This window comes from Pleurodeles waltl, chromosome 1_1 (genome assembly GCF_031143425.1).
Source record: "Pleurodeles waltl isolate 20211129_DDA chromosome 1_1, aPleWal1.hap1.20221129, whole genome shotgun sequence".
In the NCBI taxonomy this organism is placed as follows: Eukaryota; Metazoa; Chordata; class Amphibia; order Caudata; family Salamandridae; genus Pleurodeles; species Pleurodeles waltl.
The window spans coordinates 288,387,968-288,400,423 of NC_090436.1; positions in this window are offsets into that span (position 1 = coordinate 288,387,968).

The window sequence follows — 12,456 nt, forward strand, 5'->3', positions numbered from 1 at the left end:
TTCCCCTTATCTGAATTTAATCATTTTTTTGTAATTTTAAAGATAAGAATGTACTCTATTTTTATAAATCTTTTATTTATTTACTGTTTTGTGATTTTTAAATGCGTTACAAATTTATCTCCTAAGTTAAGCGTTATCGTTCGTTGCCAAGCTTCCAATGGTTGAGCTGGGTTTAATTTAATTATACTTCACTGGACCTGAGTGGAGGTTAGTGGCCTGTTGCTAAGTGTAGGTACTTACCTGCCTTTAAAAATAATCCATTTTCCAACAGTACCATTGATGAAATTCACTAGGAATGTCAATGCCTTCACTCCCCAATGTAAGAAAAGTTAGCCTTTATTTGAATTAATAATATAAATGTTACAAATACAATGAACAAAATTATTGTGCTACTTAATATAGCTTGTTTTTAAATTGTAATTTTATGTTTATTTGTCAACTGCTAACAAAAATATGCTAATGTCTGTTTCTTTTTTAACTATAAACATTTATAGTTTATAGTTTTAAATTACTTCAAGTGTGTAATATTTTATTAATTTTCATTTAATTCAAATAATATGTTTATATGTTTTGTGTTGTATTTATTGGGGATTAGGTGGGTGGGTAATGTTTTAGTATTAGAGTAATCAGTAATCAGATTTTGAGTGTAATTAATGTTCATGCTAATTATATTTTTCGGTGATGTTTTAAATAAATTTAGAATGTCTTTTTTTGTTATTAATTGACTTGTGAAAAGTTATGATTTTAAGCTTTTGTGCTAAGCTTCTTTTGAAATCTATTTTATGGTGTGCATTTTGTTTTAAAGAACACCATATCTGAATATTTTACAAAATGTAAAACATGTGTTTGGGCAATAACTGAGGAGGTTAGGATGGTATATTTGTGCCCTCCCACACACATATTTTGCCTTTCTCCCAGTGGTTGAGGGCCTGGAGTTACAATACTAGATTATGCTTCCTCAATTTTTGACATAATTGTTTGCCATGTTTTTGGCAGAATATTGCACTCCCTTTTGTGCACCTTCCTCATTCTTTGGTGGTACCTGAAAATAATAGTAACAATAGTACATCCTCCCGTCCACTTACTCACTTTTCATAATGTTCGTGCAACCGGAGTTAGTTTACTAAGGCCCTCATTACATTGCGGTCAGTGTTAAATCGGCGGTAACACAGCCAACAGGCTGGCGGTAAACAAAATGTGATTACGACGACGGCGGAAACCGCCAACATAGACAGCCACTTTAACACTCCGACTGCCAGGGCGGTAGCAACAAACACCGCAGCGTTCACCACCAACAGACAGGCAGAGGACAATGTACTGCCCACCCTGTTATCAGAGGCCAATCCGCCAGCTTTTCCGGGGCAGTACCAACGACATCAAAAACATGGCCGAAACAGTACATCGAAGGGGAACCACTCACCTTCCAACACTCCACGAAGAACCAGGACGCCATGGAGCCCGAGTTGCAGATCCTCCCCATTTTGGTGTATCTTCTCATACACCAGGAAGTAGAAAGAAGGCGGCGACAACGGTGAGTACTGCACCTAGCACACGGGGGGGGGAGGGAAAAGAGAGTGACACACACGTGGCATGCAACACCCCACCCCCCACCCTCACCCACAGCACCATACACAAAAACACATCCAACAACATTACTGATACACCCCATCACCCCCTGGAAGAACGGAAGGACAAAAGGAAATGAGTCTAACCAGTGTTATATTGGAACATTCAGATATAGCAATAGAATTTTAAATAATCAGTATATACAAAATTTTACATTATGTACACAAGGCCATACACTATCCCTTGTAAATGTCCGTGGATCAGTGGTCCCAAAAAGCATGGGCGAAGCCCACACATGACATCTGCCTCAAAACGGCGAGAACACTGCAGGGGCATCAGGTCGAAAAGAAACAGGCACCTCAGGGGGAAAGGTAGAGGGTCACCTCAGCCGGATGATGGTATGATGCCACTGCCCCTCGAGGGGGCTCCATGCCCACTGCCTGGTCCTGGGGAGTACAAAGCCACAGTCTCACAAGTCTCTCAAGTGGGTGGTTTGCCCACTGCTTGGTCCTGGGGAGTGCAAAGCCACAGTCTCTCAAGTCTCTCAAGTGGGTGATTTTGCCCACTGCTTGGTCCTGTGGAGTTCAAAGCCACAGTCTCAGAAGTCTCTCAAGTGGGTGGTTTGCCCACTGCTTGGTCCTGGGGAGTGCAAATCCACAGTCTCTCAAGTGGATGGTGTCTTCCACTGGTTTTGGAGGGGGCATTGTGGCCAGAGTGTTTCATCCTGCCAAGGATAGGGGGAGTGGATGCATCTCTCCACTGGTTCTGGAGGGGGCATTGTGCCCAGAGTGCTTCATTCTGCCAAGGATAAGGGGAGTGGATGCATATCTCCACTGGTTCTGGAGGGGGCATTGTGCTCAGTGATGCTTCACCTGGGGTGTGGCAGTTAACATCCTCTCACCTGGGTGTCTGAGCCACGAGATGTACATGGAACAGGTAGCATGATACTCCATGGAGGCAGAGCCACACTCCATCCTGCGGCGACTTAGGCTGCAAACTGCTGGCAGTTCCAGTGCTGGTGGTGGTGTCTCATGTGGAGTGTCTAGGGTCCAGGACATCACCTGCAACCTCGGACGGCTGCCCACTGGGTATGCTGCTGACATCCGATATAGTGGCACCGGTTGGGCACGTGGCAGTGCAGATGGTGGTGCAGGTGGTGGTGCAGGTGGTGGTGCCTGCGGCGGAGGCTGCAGTGGTGGCTGCGGCAGAGATGCTGTTGGTGCTGCCCATGGTGCAGGTGTCTGTAATGGTGGAGGGAGACACCAGACCATCTCCGGCAGCCTTGGATGGCTGATCCTTGGGGAGGATGCTGCAGACTGATGTTGTGGCAGTGGCGGTGCAGGCGGTGGTGCAGGTGGCGGTGTAGGTGGTTGTCTTTGCAGCAGTGGTGACCGTGGTACAGGTCGCTGGCATCTCTGAGGAATTGGTGGTCACCAGCCCCTCACAAGGAGGCATCGTGCCCTGAGGTGACTTGCCCTTTGTCTTGTGTCCCTTTCCCACCTTGGTAGTTGCTGATGGGACCTTGGCACTGTCCTCTTTGTGCTTGGATGAGGCCTTGCTTGGTGAGTGGTGCGACTTTCCCCTGCTGCATGCTGGCCCCTTCTTGACCTTGGCAGGTGGTGGAATTGGGTGGTCCTTCACATCTGTAGGTGGCACACTGGCAGCTCTGACGGGTGCCCCCTTTGATCCACCCGGACTTGCAGGGATCACAGAAGATGCAGATTTGGTGGCTGAGGTGTTGGGCTGGGATCTAGACATCCTGGCCCTAGGGGAAGGACGGGGGAGGTGTAAGTAAGAGGTTAATGTTAGCTTGGAAACGTTTTTTTAAACACACGGGAAGATGGAGGGGGTGTGAGGATGGAGGAAGAGGCAGTGGTTGTAGGAGGTGTACGTCTGCTGAGTTTGGATGAAGGTACATGGGCTGGAGGCTGTTGTAGGGTGGATGGCTGTTGAGTGGGTGTGTGCCTGCATTTGTGCACTTTGGGAGGAGGGCTCACAGACACACTGGGAGAGGACGTGTGAATGGCTGTTGGGGTGGTGATTGCTCGTGAGCGGTGTGTTGTGATGGGCGTGCTGGTGATGGAGGCAGTGACTAATGATGTAGTGCATGCAGGTGTGAGTGGAGACGAGACTGGGAGGGAGGTGGAGGATGTGGAGGAGGGGGACAAAAGGGAGGAAGTGGATGTTGGTATGTGTGCATGAAGTGTGGTGCTTATGTTTTCCTGAGCCACTTCTGTGTGTTGATGTGTATGCATGCTGGTCTGAAGGTGTGCTTGGGATAGGCTGAGGTAGAGGGGATTGGGTTTGGGTAGTGGAAGTTGGAGGGGGGAGGCTGGACACAGGGACAATGGCTGCCATCAGTGCTGAGGCCAGAGCCTGTAATGCTCTCTGTTGGGCCGCCACGCGAGAATGAATGCCCTCCAGGTATGCATTTGTTTGCTGCAAATGCCTCTCGACACCCTGGATGGCATTCAGAATGGTTGACTGCCCAACAGTGAGAGATCTCAGGAGGTCAATAGCCTCCTCACTGAGGGCAGCAGCGCTGACTGGGGCAGGGCCTAAGGTGCCTTGGGTGAAGGAGATGCCCACCCTCCTGGGTGAGCTGGCACGGGAAACAGGCTAAGGGGCTGCTAGGAGGACAATGCTGGTAGGGGGGTTGGCGGCTGTACCTGTTGTTGGGGTGGGCACAGAGGTGTCCGCCATAGCCGGGGAGCTTTCGTCAGAGGAGGAGTCACTGTCACTGGTATCCATTCCTGTCACCGTCGTGGAGCTCCCCTCACCCTCCGTCCCACTGGTGCCTTCACCCTCCATGGATTCACTCTCATGGGCCATGTGGGATGCAGCTCCCTCAGTCGCTGGTGCTTCAGCTCATGCACACAAGGACAGGGTGACAAAACAAGAAGGGGGGAAAGACAGAGGACACTCCCGAAGGCCAGATTCCGGTGCCTCTATCTGACAGGTGGCTCTCTGTACTACTCACCAAAGAAGGTGTGCCAGATCATAGTGGCATGCTGTATGTTGCAGAGCCTGGCATTGAGACGCCAGGTGCCTTTTCTGCTGGAGGATGAGCCTGGTGATGGTCTTGTGGCAGTGGTGGAGCCTGTGGACAGTGAGGAAGAGGAGGAAGAGGAAGAAGATGTTGACAACAGAACAAACATCATCCTGAAGTACTTCCAATGACACACAGGTAAGAGACTGTCACTCCTCTTCACATATCAGTTTAGTTTAAGACATTGTACATGGCAGCCTCTTAACCTCTGTCTATGGACATTGACTGTTCCCTTTGGATTTCATTTTTTCAGATCTGTGTACCCCATTCTGCCTTCTGCTATGTATACTGCTGCCCAACAACTGTCATACATTGGTATGAGTAAATGAACATGTACCTTGCAAATTTTTGCTAATGTTGTAGTAATACATTTGTGAATCATCAGACTGACTCCAGATTGGTATTTGATTAAAGGGTGTTTATTTAGGTGCTAATGGGTATAGGAGTATGTGCAAGGGGCTGGGGTAATGGTGGAGGAAGGTCCATGGTAGAGTCCAGTCTCTTGGTATCACAGGTGCATTGTTCAAGGGGGCATAGGAAGGGGAGCAATGGCAGTTCAAGGTGGACAGGGTAACAGAGTGGAACAGAAGGGTGACAATCAGGAGGGTCCTATTTCCTGGCGGGGGACCTGGCAATGTTCTCTGTCTTCTGCCTGGAACGCAAGGACCGTTTGCGGGGTGGTTCTCCTTCTGCAGGGGGTGGGGTGCTGGTGGCCTGTTGGTCCTGTGGCAGTGCCTCCTGTCCACAAGCGCTGGTGGAGGTGGGAAGCTGTTCCTTGGTTTGGCTAGTGTCAGGGGCCCTTTGTTGAGCCACTGCCTCCCTCATGGTCTTGCCCACATCAGCCAGCACCCCTGCTATAGTGACCAGGATGGTGTAGATTTTGGTGAGGTCATCCCTGATCCCCATGTACTGTTCCTCCTACAGCCGCTGGGTCTCCTGAAACTTGGCCAGTACCGTGCACATGGTTTCCTGGGAATGGTGGTATGCTCCTATGATGTTGGTGAGTGCCTCCTGGAGAGTGGGTTCCCTGGGCCTGTCCTCCCCCTGTCGCACAGCAGTCCTCCCAGATTCCCAGTTGTCCTGTGCCTCTGTCCCCTGAACCGTGTGCCCACTGCCACTGACCCTAGGTCCCTGATCGTCCTGGGTTTGTGGGGTTGCCTGGGGTCTCTGTTGTGGTGGACACACAGCTGATTGACGTGTACTGGGGACAGTGGCATGGGCCCGCTGGGTGGGTGCTGTGCTGGTGTTTCCTGAGGGGGGAGGCTATGTGGTGTGTTGGGACTGTGGCAGGGGAACCGACTGTCCAGAGGTCCCAGATGGGCAAGGCTTGTCATCCTGATCCAGGCGTGCAGAGCTGCTGTCATCACTGTGGGCCTCTCCTGTGGGGAGACTGGATGTAGCTGGCACCTCTTGTCCAGTGACATTGGGTAGGGGTCCTGTTAGGATGCAAATGCATTGTTATTGTATCTGTGTGTGCCATCTTGTGCAATGGGTGTGCTTCCCTTATGGAATTGTGCTTTCGCTGTCGCCTTGGCCTTATGTGATTGCTGATTGTGTGGGATGGGTGAGTCTCTCTAGTGTGCATGCTGTGATGATGGGTGTCCATGCAGCTCTGTGATTGGGGTCCATGCATTGGTGTTGCATGCAGGGCTTGGTATTGGGATGTGTGGGTTGTGATAGTGGGGTATATGTGAGGTGGTGGAATGATGGGGTGAGGGTAGGAGTAGGAGTTAGTGACAGCATGCAGGTAGGGTGGGGGGATACTGTAGCAAAAATTTGACTTACCAAAATCCAGTCCTCCTGCTACTCCTGGGAGGCCCTCAGGATGCATGATTGCCAAGACTTGCTCCTCCCATGTTGTTAGTTATGGGGGAGGAGGTGGGGGTCCACCGCCAGTCCTCTGTACTGCTATCTGGTGTCTTGATACCACGGAACGCACCTTCCCCCGTAAGTCGTTCCACCTCTTCCTGATCTCATCCCTGGTTCTTGGATGCTGTCCCATGGCACTGACCCTGTTGACGATTCTCCGCCATAGCTCCATCTTCCTTGCAATAGACGTCTGCTGCACCTGTGATCCGAACAGCTGTGGCTCTACTTGGATGGTTTCCTCCACCATAACCCTTAGCTCCTCCTCAGAAAACCTGGGGTGTCTTTTAGGTGCCATGATGTGGTGTGAGTGATATGTGTGAGGTGTTATGTGGGGTGATGTGTTGTAAAGTATTATGTGATGTGCATGGATGATGTATGAGTGATGGTGTTCTGTGCCTCTGGGTGAAGGTGTGCTCTTTGCTTTTCTCTCTCTGCTTGTTACAATTTGTTAGTTGAAAGGGTTGTGGGTAATGTGGGTGTGTTTTTTATAGTGGTATGAGTGTGTGGGTGTGGTGTGGGTATGTATGTCAGGTGTGTGTATTTTGATTTGACCAATATGGTGTAGTTTTGTAGGTGTGTGTGTATTTTGAGCGTGGCAGTGTGTACCGCCAATGGTTTGCCGCAGTTTAAAGACCGCAGCATTGATTCGTGGGTCATGATACTGTGGGCGTATTCCTGTTGGCGTGACGGTGTGGGTTTTGCTATTGCCAGTTTATCACTGACCTTTGGTGTGGCGGATTTTGTGGGTGTCTGTATTGTGGCGGTATTCTCTGTGTGTGTCATAATACCTATAGTGGAATACTATTGCGGTCACAATATGTTGCAGGCTGTCGGCATGGCGGTAAGCGGGATTTACCGCCTGGGTTGTAATGAGGGCCTAACTCTTAGCCCACCTCTTTAATGTTTGCACTGTGATGTTTATCAAGAATTGACTTAGAATAGCAATTTATAACCCCGATTGTGGCACTTTCTCTAATGTATATGGGGCTAGAGGTACAAAAGTAACTTTTACTTAGTTTGTCACCTAATTTGTGCACTTCCCTTTTGTTGCAGACTGGAGCTAGAACAGTAAATGTTTGTCCATCCATTTTAACTATAAATAATTAATAAAACAATGTTTATGTTTATTAAATTATAAATACTAAATAATAAAAAAAGAAGTAGATTGTTCTATTAGAAAGTAAATGAAAAATGTAAAATATTTACATATAACATTATTATAGCATTTTATCTTTAAACAAAATAAGTGTTATACAAATAAAAGTAGTATCACATAAGTAGGTACATTTGCTAGTACAATAAAATTAAAGATGTTTCCTAACATCAAAGTTTAATATACATATTTATGTCAAGTAACTTTAAATATGTTCTTGCCTATCATCAAATACGTAATTGTCTTGTAAGTTAAGGTTTGACCAGTATTGAAGATGACTATAATGATAAGGACATTACAGTAGGAAGAGATTTCTAGTGCAATATCCCAGTAAATAGAAAGACTATAAAACAGATGCTGCACATTGAAGTTTGGACACCACCTACAGTTTAAGATTTGCTGTGCATGCATTTCAAGTTGGGATGTATCAGCTGAGGAAGGTGAGAAGTGGTTTGGACTGGATCCATTTATTGCTTTTGAAACCAAGACCAGTCGCCTGCAGAGAGCCATGTTTTCAGCTGACATTCGGTCAGCGTGCTGATGTATTTAGAGGCAAGTGTGTGCTTTAGATGATTCTAAAGATCCTTGACCCAACAGAAAATGTTTACAGTTACTCAAGTTTGCTAAGGATTAGTGAGGATGTCAGTGCCTTTGCTGTGGAAGTATGTTGACATATTTTTTAAATGTTCAATAACTGAAGTCTGTCTCCTGTAGCTGTATTTGTTATGGGTGTTTTTATACTCCTAGATAGGATGAAATGTACAGCAAGGTTTGTGGCTGAATGTAATGAAGTTAAGATTTCTAAGGAAAAGTGGATATGTTAGGCTAGAGAGGCGGGTTCATGAGTGTCAGGGAAGTTGCTTTAAATTTTTGAGGAAGCATGAGAGTAGACAGACAGTACAATAGTTAGCAGGGGCTGATGGGTCAGTAGGTTGATGTTTTAGTAGGGTACAGCTACTTCTACCACTACTAGAGGTTTAAGACAAGGTGGATATATGCCTGTATTAAATGAGTGATTATTGAGAGATAACAAGCTAGGGCAAGAGAGTAAATATATGAGGATTTGATAATTTGATGACCTGAGGGATTAGATGGTGCACTCATTTGGATGACAGCTTTAAGTATCAGTTCATTGGGTGATGTTGAGAGAGAAGGCAGATAGTTTGCAAGAGATAATACGAAATCAAAGAGAGGAAGAAGGAGATGGTCTTAAGACAAATGTTGCAATGTTAGTTCTAATGACCAATATCTCAGAGAAGAAATAAAAGGCAACGTCTTCAGTAGTGAGGGAGGAATGAGTGACTGGTATGCAAGGAGGCCATAGAAGATTATTGATGGTGATGGCAAACCTTGAAGGAACTGTCGTGAAGAGAGGGGGTCTTTACAATTGGAGGATTTGACCTTGGTGATAGTAGATATAGGAGCACTTGAAGAATGTACGCATTTTGATTTTTAATACTTAGACCGATTGTAGTAATCTGAGGTTGCAAATAAGGGGCAACAAGGTGAAGTTATGATAGAATAATGTAAATCAAATGTGATTCACAAAGTGTCACTGAGTAGCTAAAAATAGATTAAGGTTAGTAAAGCTGTAAGGTTATTGTAAATTTGATTTTTAAATGATGACTTGGCAGTTGGGGAATGTTTGCATTTGGTGAAAGGTGTCTTACTGAGAGGGATGGAAACAGATGTGTAAGATGCTGGGGCAGAAGGGGAATGGATAATGATGGGTGGGGAGCATGGAGTGTATTGGGCCTCTGAATCAGATCAAGTTTTAGCCATGCAAGTGTGTAAGAGTGGATCTATGTCCTCATTTAGAGTTTGATAGATAGATGACCTGGTTTAGAGTTAACCAGATGGGTTACTCTGTCACAAATTTGACAGATATGCCATCCGCCTTATTACAAATGTTATAGGTTATAATGCACTGTAAGGAATCGGAGGATGCAACTGAGTACTTACCCGTAAACATGGATGCTTCATGGTTCTTCTCAATGATGGCTCCAGTTCCACATACAGAAGAAGGAAACAAAGACAGATTAGATGGAGAAAATGAATGGTACCAATAAATGAGAGAAACAGACAAAATACTTCCTCTAGCTCCACAGCCAGAGAAGCTGGCAGAGAGAGCAAAAAGAAGGATGACGGAAGATGTGGCAGCGTGGACCTGGAAGGAGGAGATCTTGAGTGGTGTAGGTATTGGGAGAATGCTACAGAGAAACATGAAGAGAGACACAAAACAAGAACCAACATCGGTAGGCATGCTTTCCAGCCACCGTGCCTCCCAGGAGAGTAAGGTACCGGAGAGGCACTTAGTGCCTGCTATGCTCACCAGGGAGCATTGTTTCTTCAGGTGAGCAATAGCATATGCAAATGGAGAAAACCCAGTGAAAAGGGGGTGGGAGGGAGGAAATCCTAGGGAGGGAAGGTGGCAATGCAAAGTTCCATCTTTTCACTCGCATTTTGATGTATATATTTTTTTCTTTGGTTTGGTTGTTTTATTATATGGAACTTCCCCAGGTGCATGAAGAATGGAGGAAGAAAGATGGCTTGAAACCCCTGAAAAAAGACGAAAATAGGAAAAGACAGGAAGAGTAAACAGCGAAGTTTACGAATATCATAGAAAATGACAAAAAGAACAAAAGCAGGAATTCAGGGACATATAGAGAGACTACAGGGAAGATATTGAAGAGAAACTTACCTGACCTTGTTTCACTTCCGATGGTCTCCAGTACCACCTGGGAGAAGGACATCCTACAAGAAGAAAAGAAGGAAACTTTGAGAAAGAGGACCTGGACTGACAGAAGAAACAAGACAGATGGCAAATCAATAAAAAGCATTCCAGAACAGAATTGTTTTTTACACATAAAGTAAAGGAAACTAACTATTTGACTTAACCACACCTATAACATGTTATAAAGCAGACAGCGTGTCCATCACATTTGTGATGTCATAACCTATATGCCAAACTGTAAATCAGGCACCGTTAGGGCCTGATTATGAGTGTGGCGGACACCAGTCTGACCACCACATTACAACCCTGGCAGTCGGACCGCCAAGGAACCACCAGCTCTGCCAGGATCTCAGATCCCAGTGGTCTGGAGGACGGTAGAGGTCGTAATCCACCAGGGCAGTGCTGCCCTGGGGATTACGACCCCCTACTCTACCAGCGGTTTCATGGCAGGAGCACTGCCATGAAAAGGCTGGCAGAGAACGGGTGGACAGGGCCCACAGGGATCTCTGCACTGCCCATGCACTGTCTGCTTTGCGAGCCGAAGATAATGCTCTAGCCTGTTTCCCGCTAGGCCAGGTTTTTACCCACTGACCTGGCAGGAAACTCTTAATAACTCCGGCAGGGAGGTGGCCGTGGTGGCAGCGGTGGGATTTCCCATCTGCCAAACTTGTAATAGGGCTCAAAGTATTTTCAGTGAATTTGTCAGACTGTCTCAGTTTCTGTTAAGTTCACAAAAAAGGATGAATGGTGTAGAGGCACATGACCCAATTGGGATGGTTGAGTTTCTAAGACATGAAAAGGTCATCATAAAAGGTACTATAGTGTCCCAGTGGGTGGTAGATGAAAACAATGTGAATGGGACGATGATAGTACAAGAGGAGTATTCAAAGTTGGGGGGCAGATATTGGGGTGAAAGCAGTAGCATCTGGTTTGGAAAGAGGCACACTCTTCTGCCCATTTTACTAAACATAAACAATTCAGTAAGAAGGGCAATTGCTTTTGCATAATTTTCCAGACTGATTAGCGTCAATGATTGCAGTGAAATATAGTGGGCAGATATTAGAGAATGGTCAGTAACTTTGTTTTGTTGCAGGTGTATAAACTGTTCCATGAACATAGCAATTCAGTGGTCTTTGTGTTCCATGCGATGGGGAGGATTTTGCACTATATAACCCAGGCAGATGAGAAGTTGAACAGCATCTGCATATATTGAGAACTTCAGGGGATGGTGTAAAATGGACTGGGTTATTTGCAGTGTTCCACAAATTATGGGTTTTATGTATGATAAGGCAGAACAAATTCTAATCTGTTGACTTCATTTTAATAAAAAATACATGCTCCAATGAAGAGCATCTCTAATACATCTTTGAGGTCCACTGTGTTAGATTTCTGGAGTTTAAGCTTATCACCATCAATAAACGTGAGCTGCTCCTCCGTGTGTTTAACTATAGCAGGTACTGAATCCATTTTTAATCTAAAACCCAATTCACTCTCATATAGGATGTTGGTTGATCCAACAAACTCTTGAAGCTATTATGTGAAATCACCTTCTGAAGGGAAGATTCGAGATTGCTCTGTATTTTGTGGTCCCAGGGGGAAGACAGTTGGTTTTTTAAAAAGAGGATTTATTATTGTACCATTTACAGCTCGTGAACTATGTCATGATGTAATGATACATTTACAGTTCATGTGATATTTAAACCAAATAGAAGCATGTGATCTTTTGTTGTCAATTTGGCACAAGGCCTAGTTGGAAGGGCCCACGATTGAATATTTACAGCTTCCTTGCACACATGCTCAAAGTTTTTTCTTGTAAAAGATGGGATTGAGTCCTGAATGTGGGTGTTTCGGTTGGGGTGAAAGAGATTACTGTAAAGTTTCTAGGACATCAGACAATCTTTAATATCTTATTGTCAAAAAAGGTAATGATATTTATTCAGTGTTGTTTGGATATGACTGAGGCCTTCTCAATGCTTTGAAGTCTGTTACATCCTTAAAGGGTTTGGGCAGTTCCTCAGTTCGATTGATAGCCTAATTGACTCAGGTAGTATAGTCTTCAACCTCTGGACAGCCTTGTGGTATTTC